This window comes from Canis lupus, chromosome 17, assembly GCF_011100685.1.
Source record: "Canis lupus familiaris isolate Mischka breed German Shepherd chromosome 17, alternate assembly UU_Cfam_GSD_1.0, whole genome shotgun sequence".
Classification (NCBI taxonomy): Eukaryota; Metazoa; Chordata; class Mammalia; order Carnivora; family Canidae; genus Canis; species Canis lupus.
The window spans coordinates 11,873,388-11,888,733 of NC_049238.1; the positions used below are offsets into that span (position 1 = coordinate 11,873,388).

Sequence of the window (15,346 nt, forward strand, 5' to 3'; positions counted from 1 at the left end):
ATGCTCAGCAGAAGGGGCTGGGAAAGGGTGACCCAGCATTTGAAAATGGCACCCGATTCTTGGGTGGGCAAATCTCCGCAAGTCCTTACACCCATCTAGGTGGGTGCCTACCTCTGGGGGAAAGCCTCAGGACTGACCAGACGATGATCTGTGACCAGGCACTCTTGAAAGGCCTCTGGAAGCCCTGGCTCTCTCACTCTTGGAGATCTCAGGTGACTTCCTATCCTATGTGCCGTGACTCTGTCATTCCTTATTGTGCATCACGAGGTTTTCCTTACTTTTGCTATAAAAAACATTCAAAAGAACTTCTGCAATTTTGCTTTTGAAATTATTTAATTATGGGTAACTTGATTAATTTACAGTAAGTTCTTTTTTTCCCTTCTCCATCCATTCGGAAATTCGTGCCAAGTGAGAACATATAACCTACACCCTGTTTTCTAACGTAATGACATGTTCACAAGTGATAAATTTAACAATTAACGAAGTGGCATATGACATAACATTTCATTTTTTGGATAATTAGTTAAACATTTATCTACTTTGATTTTGCTGTTTTTGTTTTGTGTTTTAGAACTGATTTTTTTTTTTTCAGCTTTCAGATTTTTTTTTGCGGAACGCTAAAAATCTCATGAGCCGGATCCTGTAGCTATGGAGACTGACAGATCCGATGGCTGAGGCTAGTGCTTTCCCAATGGGAAGAGCTCCCAAAGTCCCTGTGGTTGTGTCTTCAAAGCTGAAGTCATGAAGAGGAATCATCCCTCATTTCGAGCTGTCCTTTGGGTTGGAGTATGCAAACTCACCCTGAGCTAAATGCTGCTGCTGGCAGGAAACCCTGCTGCTCAGCCAATGGAATAAGCAGGTCCAAGAAGATGACCAAATAATTCTGGAGGCTCTGAATTCTCCATCATGAGTTCAGATGGTTCAATTCTGATCATCGGTTCAGGTATTGGCTAAATACCAGTGGGCCAGAGAGTGTGATGGTGGGAAAACTCTTGCAGAGAAGTAAATGGGCCAGAGAAGTGGACTTGCTTGAGTCCAGTTGTGGAAGGGAGTTGGAGTACAGAAGGCCACTCATGTCATAAACAAGCCCGTGGGGTGGCAAAGATGGCAAAGACCCTGACGGATTTCATCTGGTAAGTCCAACATCTTGTCGGGGGAGCACTAACTCCATTTTACAGACCGGAACCCTTGGGCTCAGATAGGCCAATTTATCTACCCGAAGTGACCCAGAGACAGGAACCCAGTCCTGCCTGATTCCTGGGCTCTGCTATGTCCTCTTGCCATTGGGACGGACAGAAGTGCTTGCAATTTTTAGAGGAAATTAGGAGCATGTTTTGAGGTTTGTGCTCGGAATACCAGCAGGCTTAAGGGGATTGCAAGAGCAATGTCTTTTAGGATTTTCCATTTGCAGAAGCCACAATCCTTTAACAAACACTCGGTATGAAAGAACTGGAGACAGGTAAATTAAGGGCTTAGAAAGAGGCAATCGAGCCTTTGTCTAGAGTAGCGGAGCCAAGAACCCAGTTGGTTAACAAATGCTCATGGAGCACCTACTCTGCGCAGGAGACCCTGAGGGATGATAACCTCTTGGTCTTGGGCTCTCTGTGGTAGATAGGCACAGAAACGGAGAGAAAGAACTCTGGCCCACCAATCAGAATTTTCAAACTTCTCTTCCACTCCCTGGCTGTGTGGCCTTAGACAAATGAGTGCTCTTCTCTGAGCCTCACTTAACATTTTGTAAGAGGGAGATGATAATTCTTGCCCAACCCACCTCTCAGACCTGTCATGTTCCCGAGCATCCTGGGTAAACTACTGTGAGGTAAACCACTGTCTTCTTTATGACTCTCTCTGGAGCAGACCCACTCTGTGGGCAAGAGGTGTGTTGTTCTCTGTCCTCAGCACAGGGCCTGGCACACGGTAAGCAGGTCCTTTGTGGGTCTGGGGTGAATAAAGCTGTAAATCTCTTACATCTTAGCCAGAATAGCCTTTTCTAATGCATGTGGACCTTAACTGGAGTCTTCCTTCCCTATTGATTCTTTAAATAATAAAGATGGTTTCTTCTCAGGGCGACTTGGTGGCTTAATGGGTTAAGTGTCTGCCTTTGGCTCAGGTCATGATCTGGGTCCTGGAATGAAGCCCTGGATTGGGGTCCCTGTTCAGTAGGGAGCCTGCTTCTCCCTCTGCCTCTCTCTCCCAGTCCCTATGCCCCCCTACTCCCAGCTCATACTCTCTCTTCTCTCTCAAATAAATAAATTTTTTTTTAAAAGACCCTTTCTTTCCAAGGATGGGAGTCTCTTTATCTATCCACAAGATGCTTCATTAAAGCCAACTTTGTTTGCAAAACAAATTTATGGCTTTTTCTGTAACAGCTACGTGAACCCTGCAGCCCTCAATCTGGGATGGGGTTTCTTCTTTTTTGCAGCTCAATGTTTACAAGTAATACTCTCTTCTGATCCATACCAGCAGTTGAGGAAGGGTCCTTTGTAGCTTCCGGAATCACAGTATCTCGGACTGTCAGCTCCAGAAGGGCCCTTGCGGGTTCTATATTCCTATTCCTACTCCCCAATTGTAGAGGAGGGTCTGCTGCGGAGCAGGAGGGAACTTGTTTGAGCTCATAGAGCAGAGCCAGTCTTGGAGCTGTGTCTCTTTCCCTTAACTCGATGGAAATGGCTACTGTCCAGGACACCTCTGGACAGAGCTAGTGGTTGCCTCTGGAGACCTTGGGTCACCGAGCTGAGCCCTGAGGTGGAGTCATCATTTTTTTTTTTTTTTTTTAAAGATTCTGTTTCTTTATTCATGAGAGACACACAGAGAGAGGTGGAGACATAGGCAGAGCAGAGGGGGAAGCAGGGTCCCTGTGGGGAACCTGATGTGGGACTCAATCCCAGGATTTCAGGATCACGACCTGAACCAAAGGCAGATGGTCAACCACTGAGCCACCCAGGTACTCCAGGGAGTCATCCTCTGATGGGTTCCCAGCTCTGCCAAGACTTTTGCAAGTGCTCTTTGGTATAGCACTCTGCGTAGACCCTCCAGAGAGGGATGCGCGCTGTGGGTGTTTCCTTGGCCCGGCTCGTGGTCACGGCAGGTGGTGGCTGGAGTGGCCCTGCCCTGGTGTGCTGTGCAGAATGTGTGAAGGGACTCTCCTTCTCCCCAGCCATAAACTCACAGGGCCGTGGGAGAGGATTGGGTGTCCTGGAGGTTAAGCCTGAGAACAGTGGTGGATTGATGGCCACAAGAGCAGTCCCAAATGGCCTGGGCCGTACCTGGATCTGGAACATGTAGGGGTTATGGGCTGCAATCAGAGATTAGTCAAATTCCCAGCTGGCGTCTCTGAGTGGGGAGTGGAAAGGCCTGTGACTTCCTTCCTCCTTCGCTAAAACAGGCCTGCAGAATGAGGCCCTTGCGCTGTAATTATATGGAGGCAGGAAACAAATAGCTAAGACCTGTCTCTGAGTGAGGAAGGAAGGAAAACATCCAGGGCTCTGGGGATCCTTTATCTTTGGCTCTTGAGGCGCTGGAATAATAGGAACTGCTATCTACTTGCAAATCTTTGCCAACCCTGGTGAAGGACATATTATTAGCCCTGGTCCACAGATAAAGGGTAGTGAGTTACCCGTGGCTGCAGCGCTAGTAGATGGTGTCATGGAGCTGGGAGTGAGTGACACTTGTGGCTGACAGCAGTCCCTGTCAGGGTCACTCTCCCTCAGCTTTATGTGGCCCGGGTGCTTTCTCTTATTAGCTCAGGGGGGGCCGCTGACCATTGCACAGGATACCCGACCAAGGAGGCCACGGTCCAGTGGATGCTTTCCTTGACACCTTGTGTACCCAGCTCGAGTCTGCACCAACCCAGAGGAAGGGCACTTCCTCCTCTGCAGAAAGCTTCTGTCTGTTCTGAAGCCTGTCCCCGTGGGGCCCACACCAGCCCTGTAGGGGTGCCTTTTCTAGTTCACACAAAGGTTCTGAATTGGCCAGCGATGGCCCCATGTTAGCTGTGGTCTGTATAACTTCTCTAGGCCTCAGTTTTTCCTCTTGAGAAGTGGGAATCTTTCTCCGTCTGCTGTGAGCTCTTGGGGGAAGCAGGACTATCTCTACCAGACCCAGCACAGAGTCAGCGGTGGGCTGCTGCATGAGCTTCTTGGTCTATTTGCAACCTGGCAGGTGGCAAGGCGATGCATCCCTGGAATTCTTCTCTCCAGGGGGCTCATGGTGTTTCCCACTGGTCATTCCAGTTCCTGAGTTGGGTCTCAGTAAATGCAGGCCGTCCCTGCTGGACTGTGGGGCAGGAGGAGATGACCCTGGCCCTCCCCACAGGGCTTCCTGTGACCACCAGAAGAGAGAAGGCTGTGCGTGTGTGTGTGTGTGTGTGTGTGTGTGTGGTGTCTCTGGCTTAGACATGGGCCAGGGGGCAGAGACGGAACAGCCAGCACCTCTTTCCCCTCTGAGTGTGAGTCTGCAAGGAGAGCGAGAGAGCCCAGCCCTGTCCCCCGGCCTCCACCTCAGTCACCTACGCCAACTGAGCCTTTGGTATACACCCTTCCCTTTTGCAGATGCAATTGCTTCCCTGTTCTTCCCGGCTGATTCCTCTTGTCAGGGTGCCCCCTGTCTCCTCTGGCAAGCATCCCTGGTGGGCGGAGCTGCTGCCCATGTCCAAGCCCATAGCATCCACTGAAGGGCTGTGTGCGTAGTAGGTGCTCTCGTTCTGTTTCCTGAAGAAGGGGGTGAGGGTTGACCTTGCGGTGCCCCCTGTGGGCTTCAGGACCTGGCCTGGTTCCCCCTTCCCTGTGGGGAGCTTCTGCTTGCTGGGCCGGGAGGTCTGATGGTCTGGGCTTCTCCGCAGGCCCAGGCCCAGGCCCATTAAGCTGCCATCTTCTCTCACCTCGTTATCACCTTGGCCTGGGGAAGCCTCCGGGGATGCAGGGAGCCCCAGAGAGTTCAGAGGTTCCCCCGGGGCCCTCCCACCCCAAGACAGAAAGCCAGCACCAGAGGGAGGGTCTTCTTTGTGGTTTGAGGAAGGCCTTCCTTCCCCAGCTCAGTAAACACAGGCCCGGGGAGCAGGGGGAGCTGGAGCCAGGCCCGAGGCGCCCTCCCAGAGCCCCGGCCTTTATCTCCCGGGCAGATAAGAGCCCGGGCTTGGCTCTGTGCTGGGCGAAGGGGAGCAGGAGCCATAAAGCAGGGCGGGCCAACGGTTTAGGACGGGGTCCTGGGGAGCCAGGGCTTTGAACTCTGCCCTCCGAGGGGAGGAGGCCTTTATGGCCGGGGGCTCTGGGGCTGCTGGGACAGCAGGGCCATTAGGGCAGGAATGAGGCCCCTCGCTGGCCCCTTGGCACCCTGACTGCAGGGTGAGACAACAGAGCCCCCCCCCCCCCCAGGTGGGACCGGCTGCGGAAACGGGGCTCCATCGCTTTATTGACTTGTAAACGACACCATTAAGAGGAAGCCCTCACCTTGGCTGGAAACAGCTGTGTGAGTGGCTGTAAATCTGGCGGGGGTGGGGCAGGCCTTCCTGGGGCAGGGGGTGCAGGGGCGGTGCCCCCTCCCGGCTGAGGCTGAGCCCTGGGACTGTGGTTGCCAGCCTCCATGGGGTGGGGGCTTTTAGTGGCACCGTGATTGGCTAAAGCAGTATTTCCACCAAAAAGGGAGAAAAGCATTCCCGGAAATCTTGGAGTTAGTAGTAACCCAAAGTTACTCACGTTTGCAAAGTGAGCCCAGAGACAGGGGGGACATTGAGAAGCCCAGGACAACAGAACGTCTGCGTCTGGTGAGGGGAGGGACCGAGGGTCAAGCCCATCTGGGCTTCCACGGACAAGTCCATGAGCAGTTCTCACATAAAAAATAAGCACAATAACACCCTTCAAAGGGTGGCCGCCATAATCCAATGAGATGATAGAAGAACACCTTGCCCATGCATGGAGGAGCTTGAGAAATGAATTCTCTTTCTTCTTTGAGAACAAAATAAAATGGAAATTTGGGCTCTTGGTTGGTTCTTTTTTGGGGGGGAGGGTGAGGGGGGATCTTTGTGCTTCCGTGGAGTTAGGTAACATCGCAAAACCCAAGACAAGACCGCTAGCTGCCTCAGGGCAGGGACAGTCCTGCCTGGTTCAGTTTTGTTTGTGTGGTTGCCTAATAAGGAGCTTGGTGTGGAGTCCTGAGGATGTGTTCAATAAATGTTTGGTTAATAAATAAAAGAGGGAAGGAAGGCAGGAGAGAAGGAATGGAAGGCGGGAGGAGAGAGGGAGGGAAATAAGGTCATTTTCTTTTGGATCAAGTCTAGTAGTTGGAACCAAGAGGAAAGGAGGAAGTAGTATTTGCTGATTCCCACTGAGAGCCAATACATTATAAAACTCAGTTCTCACAGCCACCAGGAAGACCCTGAGGATAATTACCCAAGTCGTGCCATTTACTTATTAACCAATAAGTAAATTTGCATTATGGGCACGTTATTTATTCGGGGTAGGGGGCGGGGTGCGGGATACCTTCTGGGTGCCCCTGTGTTCTCGGCTCTGATGGTGAGATTTAAATGAGATAATATGCCTAAAGCTGTTAACACAGTTATTGGCAAACAGTAAATGCTCAACAAATGTTGGATATTATTATACTTCGGGATGGAGAAACTGGCAGTTAAGTAACTTGGCGAACTCACAGAGCTGAGAAGTGTCATAGCCCGGATTCCCACTTTGCTTCTGAAGCTCACACTCTGGGTTCCGCCAGGTTCTGGAGCTGTTGAAACACTGTCACGGTGGGGGGGGGGGGGTGCACGGAATCCCACAGCTGGATGGTTTCAAAATCAATTATCCAATGGCACTTCAGTGGAGATACTGCTTATATGCTCAGCTCCTGAAGAGTTCACGGGGCCCTGGGGATCCTTATCTCTGCCTGAGGACTACCTTCATGCATTAATGAGCAAACAAACAAGTAAATAAATAAACAAACACGAGCCAAAGGGAGACCTGGATGTTAGGCAAACATTTACAGAGTGCTTGCCAGGGCCTGGCCTGAGCTGGGAGCTGCAGAGAGCCCCACACTCAGATCCCCGTGGCATTGCCTGGAAGAAAGAAAGTCCCCTTCAGAAAGTCCCTGGGGCACCCTGAGACTCCGCACCCCAGAGATGCCTTCTCTCTCTGGGCATCAGTTTCTCATCCGTGTGACAAGGACACAGGATGACATGTGGCATTTCACATCATCTGTAATTCTTTAATGATTCACAGTGAAAGAGATCTCAACCCAGGAATTACCAGGGTGCCTCTGTGTCTGAGATTCCAGTCTGATTTTTTTTTTTTTTTTTTGCAGTGGCTTGGGTACTTTATTTATTTAATTAAAAAAATGTTTTTATTTAAATTCAATTAGCCAACATAGAGTACATCATTAGTTTCAGATGTAGTGTTCAATAATTTATCCCTTGGGTATAACACCAAGGGCTCATGAGTACTTTAAATGATTTGGTGGGGGGGTGGGTGGGGATTGTCAAATGCAGATACAGCTCCTACTATGCACAAGACACCTTTCTAAGTGTTTACAAACATTAACTCATTCAATCCTCATCTCTGTGCCCCGAGAAAGTCAAGTTTATTCTCCTTTCCCTTTTACAGGTGAAGCGAGGCCCAGACTTTGGAGGCTTTGGATCTGGGCAGCCTGGCCCCAGAGTTGGCCACGCTTTGCTGTCTCCTCTCAAAACTAATCCAAGCAGAATGGGTTTCAATTTCCCAAAGGACCCGCGATCGTCCAAGGAGGGTTGGAATAAAGGAGGTAAAGATGGAAGCAGAGAAGAAAGAAGGTTAATGGGTCGCAAACAGAGACCTGTTGGAGAGACCCTTGAGGGTCTCAGGATCTTGGCTCTCTTTTGATTCGTGTAAAAAGGAGGACGTCTGAGCACCTTCGCTGGAATTGGCCCTCCAGGACTCACCCTCGCTCCCCAGTGACTTCCAGACCTTTCAGTGAAGGATTCTGTGCGCCCCTCCTGGATTCCTGGGACTAGGCTGGCAGAGACTGACACCCGGGGCCGTCGAGTCCCGTTCTGGGTCCCAGTTTGGTAGAGGAAACTTGGAGAGGCAGGGCTTCCGATGGCCCTGCAGGAGCCTGGGCCTACCTGCCACATTCCATTCTTCAGGTCTTAAAAGCCTCCTATTCTTTTACAAATCACTGGTTCAGGCCTAAATTATCCAGATAATTGAGCCGCCTGGCCCGTCACTTTGTTGGCATAGACACCATTTATGTGTAATCTGAGAATATTCTATCTGCTGCCGAGTTTCTTCCAAAGGCATTATTTCTAACCTTCTTTAAGAACAAATTTCCGGTTGCCATGGAGATCATTTTTAGGCTAATTTTATCGGGCGCAGGAGCCAGGGCTGGAAGCAGCTCTCGCACGTTTCTCAAGTTGTCTACTCTGGAGAGTCCTGAGGTTGTCTTTGTCCAAGAGGCTCCCCGACCTCAACGTCCTTTGAACCAGACAAGTCCGGTGATAGTCACGTTTTGGTTCAGAATGTTAAAAGCCCTGACATCAATTGTCTAGGTATTTTTGATTCGTTTTAATGGGAAAACACTTCAAGATGTGTGTGTGTTGGGGGGGAGGGGGGAGTCTCAGTTTTATAAATACGTGCTTTCTGAAACCTGCTTGTGAACAAACTGTTAAAATGAGAGCTTTCCGAGCTAGAAAAGACTAGAAAATTCAGAAAGCGTCAAAGGCATTTCATAAGCACCAAACCTGGCCCCCGCTGAGGTGCGCGAGGGGAAGCCGAGGAATAGGACATGAAATCTGCCTCCAGGAAGTTGCAATCTGGTGAGAATTGAATTGCTTTAGAGCTGGGAGGGCCCCTCAAGGATCATGCCTGTTAATAGGCTCATTTTACAAGTTGGGAAATTAATCCAAACGCTCAGGGCTGGTGCTCGGGAGAGTTTAAAAACCAAGGTCTCTTGGCTCCCAGTCACTGGGGTAGAGTTTGTGTAAGCTGGACCACACCTCTCCCGGAGGCTCCCACCTGCCGCTCTGCTCCCTGCTGTCCTCACCTCACCTTGTTCGTTCAGGTACTGCTCTCTGGAACACACTCTTACCCTTTCGGACTTTTTTTTTTTTCTTGCTTTCCTTCAAGGTTTGTCTCAAAAGGTCCCCTTCCCTGGGATTCTCTGGGCCTGCTCTCTTCTGGAACCCCTGGCTCTGCGGCAATCGCGTGTGTGTGTGCGTGCGTGTGTGTGTGTGTGTGTGTGTGTGTGTGGTCTTGCCCAGTGGACATCGGGCCCCTTGAGGTTGGTGTTCCATTCATCCCCTGCATTACGGTGTCTAGGACAGGACCTGGCATGGAGGGGGCACTCGATGAGTGTTTGAATGAATCCATAATCCTAAAAGTCAACATGTAAGAACCTACTGTGCACCAGGCAGTGTATTCATGTGTCAAGTCTGTTTTAGTTTGCTCGGGCTGCTATGACAAAATGCCACCGACTGGTGGCTGATAGCCAGCAGGAATTAATTGCTCACAGTTCTAGAGGCTGGAAGAGTGAGATCGCGCTGCCCCCACGCTCAGGTGAAGGCACTCTTCTGGGCTGCAGAGTGCTGACCTCGGGTTATGTCCTCCCGTGGTGGAAGGTGCCAGGGGACTCTGGAGAGGGTGCTAATCTCACTCAAGACGGCTCCCGTCTTCAAGCACCTCCCAAAGCCCCCACCTCCTCCTACCAACATCTTTGGGAGTTAGGATGTCAACACAGACAACCAGACCATGGCAGACTCACTTGGTACTGTCACTGATCCTAGGAGGCCCTCTTTGGCTGTGGAGGCCCCCGGGGAACTGCAGAACCACCCAGCTGGAGGGTGCTGGAGTCAGGGTCTGATTGGGTCCCTGGTGCTTTCACCCCTAGCAGCTACGTTGGGTGCCTTCCAGATCCATGCGCCATCCAGTGCTATAGGTATAAACCTCATTTTGTAGCTAAGGAACCAGACACCTAATGAATGATAAAATGACTCTCCCAAGGTCACACAAGCATCCGGATGTGGAATTGGGATTCGAAGCTGAGAAGTCTGGCTTTGAAGCTGCTGCTTTTGTGAAGTCTCCAGACCGCGCTTAAATTTAAGCATAAAACAACACGGCGCTGACCATAGGTTATTTAGAGGTAGCTCCTCTCAGGAGATTTTTTTCATTTTCTCTTATAATCCCTACTTTAAATACTTCAATTCACAGCTAGTTCCTACCCCAAGGCTTTTCTGTTCTTTGCGTGTCTGAGACACATAACAAGTGTGGGTGTGGGGTAGGGGTCAGAGGGGAATGTGCCTAGAACTGAGATTCTGAGCACATGGCTCTTGATTCCGTTACTGCTATTGAAATAATACCTTTAGCTTGATCCTTAACCTGAACTTTTCAATCAAAGGCATAAATGTAAAGGACCCGAATTATCTGCACTGGACAGATGAAGATGCTGCCCCCCCCCGTCTGCGTAAGGGCTCCGCATGAAGGCCTGACAATCATGTGCCTGGGCAATGTGTGATGCTCTTTTAAATTGCCTTTCTTCCTCACCGGAGGTTTGGGAAAGTCTTCTAGCTTGGATGTGGAAAGCTGACTGGTGGTACTGGCAGTGCGGGTCTTGCGGCTGATGCCACCCTCTCCTTGGGACTCCGCTCATTGAGGTCTGGCTGGTCACCAATGTGTGGCAACAGTGGCTTCAGAAAGGAACTGGCTGTCAGGCTCCTCCTGTGTTGTTACCCTTCCCATGTGCATGGATAGCTGCAAACTAAGGAAATATTGACATGCTGATGGCCTTGGCCGCAGGAGCTCAGAGCTACACTGTCCAGCGAGTCTCCCTGGTAAGCCCTTGCTTTGTCCCCTGATGGGCCTGCCATTTGCTCCGGCCTTTAGCTCTCTTTGGGCTCCTCGAAACCCATTAGTGTATTCCTTCTAATCATCATGCTCACCATGCACACTGCTGACCAGAGTCCTTTCTGAGCAAATGTCCCTGACCCCACCCTCTTGCATCACACGAACAGGTTTGTAGGAACGGGTGTAGGTCCAGCTGAGCCAGGAGACAGCTAATGGTCACGATGATAGGTTATCAGGGCATTGCTGCAGACCACACAGACAGCTGCCCAGAACTTAACTGCTGTCTGCTTTGCTCCCTAAACAGTCACCGTGACCTCCCCCCAGCTGTTCTGACATTCCATTCTCAAGGCCTAAGGAATGCTCGGTGGCCAAGCTAGATGTTACCTCGTTGGCTGGATTCTTAGTACACGAAATGAAAACGGGATCCGTGGGGCAGAGTCATGTCTGAGGCAGGACCGGCAAAAGCAAGGGGGAGGCAGGGCAGGGGCAGTGTGGGAAGAGAAAGGACATTCTGAAGGGGACTGCATCATGAAGGCCCAGGACAAAGGAAGCAAATGTTTAGAGGCAGCTACTTATAATAGTCAGGGACTCTCTAAATAGGCTTTTTTTTTTTTTTTTTTTTTTTTTTTTACTCTTTCGGGAACCCGAGTTGGTAGGCATTCTCATTCCCAGTTAGCAGGTGAATAAAGTGAGGCGCAGGCGGGCTGCCACCTGGCTAAAAGTGACAGAACTAGCTAAGTCTGGTTCCGGAGCCCAGCTCCTATCCACTGCACCAGCCCATCAGAATCAGCCCTTAAACAAGGTTCACATTCCGAGTTGTTCATTATACAGGGAAAGAGCTTCGGAGGCCTGTTGAGGTTGATTTGCATAATTCATTTTTAGAACATTAATTAGCCGGGATGTGTAATAGTTCTTGTGCCAATTTGTGTTTCAATTTCAAATGCAAATACAAATTAGCAAATGTTATTCCTGTGGCACCTTAAGGATGAAACATTTGCTGCTTGTAGTGAGTATTAATCTTTACATTTCTGAAACTATGACTGATAGAAGCGATAATATCCTTTAATTTGCAGGATTGGGGGAAAAACTAGTCTGGTGGGTAAGAAGCAATTTTTTTTTAGCAAAAGGAAAAAGCATGTTAGGCATCCATCCATCCATCTATCCATCCATTCATCTATACATCCATCCATCTATTCATCCATCTATCCATCCATCCATCCACGCGTCCATCTATGCATCCATCCATCCGTCTATCTATGCATCCATCCATCTATCCGTCTATCTATGCATCCATCCATGCATCCATACATCCATTAAATACCACTGAACATGAACTAAGTGTCAGACTTTGCTGTAGGAGACAGAGGTGGCTCCAGGGAGCTCACACACATAGTGGGATAGAGTCATGTCACGAAACAAGGACACTAAATTGGGATAAGCTTTAGAAGAGAGCTAAACTTTCAGGTGGTGGAACAGAAAGGCCAGAAGTGCCCAGGAACGGTTCCCAAGGAATGGGACACTGAGCAAGCTGACTCTTGAAGCGGTGGGGGGACGAAGCCAGGGAGAAGTGGGTTGTCAGTGGTGGCCATGAGACCACCATGAGAGACAACTTTCATGTGAGATCCGGCATGCTTGGGGGACTCCAAGCCTTTCTGCTCAGCCCGAACATACGCTCACTTGCAGCTATGAGAGCAGGGGGAAGACGATGGGCAGCCTTGTCTGCAGGCTGCATTGTTTGGAATTCAATCTGCAGATCTTTGAGAGCCATTGACCGAAGGAACTGGTGGGATTGACATTTCAGAAAGCTCATTCTGAAGCCCATGTGGAGAATGTGAGAAGGAGACTGTAGACATGGCGTTAAGAGATGATTGGAACAACCCTGCAGAAGAGACGTGCTGACCACGGCAGCTGCAGGGGAAGTGGAGAGGAGGGGACATCATAAAGAGATATTTCAGGAATATCTGAATCTCTGGGGAGGCAATGTGGGCTTAAGAGCATAAGCTTCAAATCCACTTGTTCTCTTTCCATCCTGGCTCTGACCTTGGGGAGCTCCCATAGTGCTCTCTGCTGGCTGTCTCATATTGCCCTGGAAAATATACCAAGTTTAAGAAAATATACCAAATCTAGAAAGGAAGTGAACCTCCAGCATCATGTTGAGGATGGCATGCTGGGGAGGTTGCTGAGAGAATATTGTGTTTTGATCTCAATACCAGCCACTCAGTCATTGAAACATCACCACAGGTGAGGCCACCTTTCCCCGTGGACTCTGAAGTCGAGTGAGGGGATTCTCCACAGACGGTGATTGTCTGCCTTCTAAGGGCGTATATCCGAATCTGTAACCTGTGAATAAGTCTCTAGAAAGCCAGACTGGAATACCTGTTGATCAAATGTAGCAGTGAGTAGTGGCATTTGACGAGCCGATGTCACATTCCTGTGGGATTCTCGGTAGGGACGACCCTCAAAAAAATGAGTGGACCCAATAAAAATGACTTCAACTTGAACCTACAAGTATTCACTTCCCATTTAATTTTCGTAAAGTGATGGGAAGGGCTGAGGGTTCTGATCTCTGGGACTCCGTTTACCCGGCTGACTAAGGAGGTTAGGTGAGATGACTTTTTTAAGGCCCAGTTCCACTCTTTATACAATTTCTTTGAGTCATTTCCTGTGAATATCCTAAATCTCTCAGCCCCTAATGACTGATGTATTATATTACGGAGGTCATTTTGCATTCCAGGGTTTCCTCCAGAGAGAAGGACAGGGTGCTTCTACAGAGAAAAATTTCCCAGGGGATTTGATAAATCCAGATTCTGACATTTATCTAAGGTCATCTCAACTGACCTGTTCTAACTTTGAGAATTCCACTCTTTCCCCCTCAATGTCCTAAGAACATCCCGGCAAGGCTGTGAATTCGATTTACATTGTAATTCTGCGACTTGTAGACATAAACTTTGGGCCTGACTCAACCTGGAGGATATGAGAAATTGGCAATTCTTTTAGGGCTGACACGGAGGTTTTCCAGTTTTCAGATTCTACCTTAAGCTAAATATTCAAACTTGGGTCTTGACCTTCTCTTCAGGTAAACTCTCCTGTGGAGTCAGAGATAGCACCTCCCCATCACACCAGTTCTCGTAATCATTCTGTCCAACACTACCAGTGACTTCATCTCTGGAAACGTTGCTTTCAATGCCCAAGTCGTCACAGACAATTGCAGATAATAACTTAAGTAACTTGTCCTTGTGCTAGTTGCCATCTACTAGTACATTCTTCTTCTTTTTATTTTTTTTTTAAAGATTTTATTTATTTATTCATGAGAGACACAGAGAAAGAGGCAGAGACACAGGCAGAGGGAGAAGCAGGTTTCCTTCGGGGAGCCCAATGCAGGACTCGATCCCAGGACCCTGGGATCATGACCTAAGCCAAAGGCAGATGCTCAACCACTGAGCCACCCAGGGGCCCCTACTAGTACTTTCTAGAACGTTGTCTACTCGCACATGATTTTGACCAAATACCCAGATAACTCATTTCAGGTTGCCAGTTTGGAGAGTTGGTTGCGCAGAGTCTATGCCTGTGTAGCTAACCTGCTGGTGTGGCTGCTGGTACTATGGCAAAAGCCCTGCTTGTAGGGAGTTGGGAGAGGGGAGCCTACTGTCAATGACAGCATGGGATCTTGAGAGGCCACCCTAATGCCTGCTGCTGTACTGTTCCTCTAGAGTCAGAGCACTCAGGCTCCATGCCACCCGATGGCTGACGTGCTGCTGCCACTCCTGGTGCCAGAGCCCATGGGCATCGTGCTGCCCGCACATCCCTTACCAACCTGTCATTCCCGACGGAGCTGTGTTACCTGAGCAGAAACCCTGGAGCCCACGTCTGTCTGCCGCTTCTCTTGCTGTTGCTAGAAGCAAAAGTAGGAAAAACAAAGTGGCTTCTCTTTTCCTCCTGCCTTTCAATCTCCTGGCAGTGCCTCTCATTGGCAGAACCAAATCCGAAGCCATCTGGCAAGGGAATCTGGGCTTGCATATAGTTTCCAGGCTTGCAGCCTCCTGCAATTCAGAACGGGGGGGAGGGGGGGGGGGACAAAGTGGGAATGAAGCTGTTAGCAATCAGTAAAATGGTTGGTGCATATATTATCACCAGACAAGTGATTAGGCACAAAATCGAATTGAAACAAATCGAACCTCCATGGCAACAATGGCCCTAACTATTTCCTTCCTGTATCCATGCAATGCAACCGTCCAGCTTCTTTCCTTAAGAAGTGGGGGTCTAGTTCCCCACCTTTGGAATCTAAGCTTGCTTTGTGATTTGCATCAGCCAATAAAATATAGCAGAAGTGATCATATGCCTGTTCCGAGCCTAAGCCTCAGAAGGCCTGTATGCTTCCACTTACTATCTTTGAATCCCGTCTCCAGGATTAAGTCCAGGTTAGTTGGTAGGAGGTTAAGAGGCTACATGAGCAGAGATCAGTTGTGTCAATGGAGGCCTCTCTAGACCAGTTAGCCCTAGTCAATTTGGCAGCTAACCATGGGCACAGGAGTGGAGTCAGCTAAAAA

The 15,346-nt window shown here is 49.5% G+C and overlaps 1 long non-coding RNA gene across 1 annotated transcript in view; it reads left to right on the forward strand.

Annotated features, from left to right (window-relative positions):
* The first annotated feature begins 3 nt into the window (after positions 1-3).
* Positions 4-15,346, forward strand: part of LOC102157214 — a 39,490-nt gene continuing 24,147 nt past the window's right edge. Inside the window, exons 1-5 of the long non-coding RNA XR_005372122.1 lie at positions 4-212; positions 593-1,133; positions 7,590-9,021; positions 9,960-10,098; positions 10,354-14,703. This is a non-coding gene — a long non-coding RNA (uncharacterized LOC102157214). The remainder of the gene's footprint in view (positions 213-592; positions 1,134-7,589; positions 9,022-9,959; positions 10,099-10,353; positions 14,704-15,346) is intronic.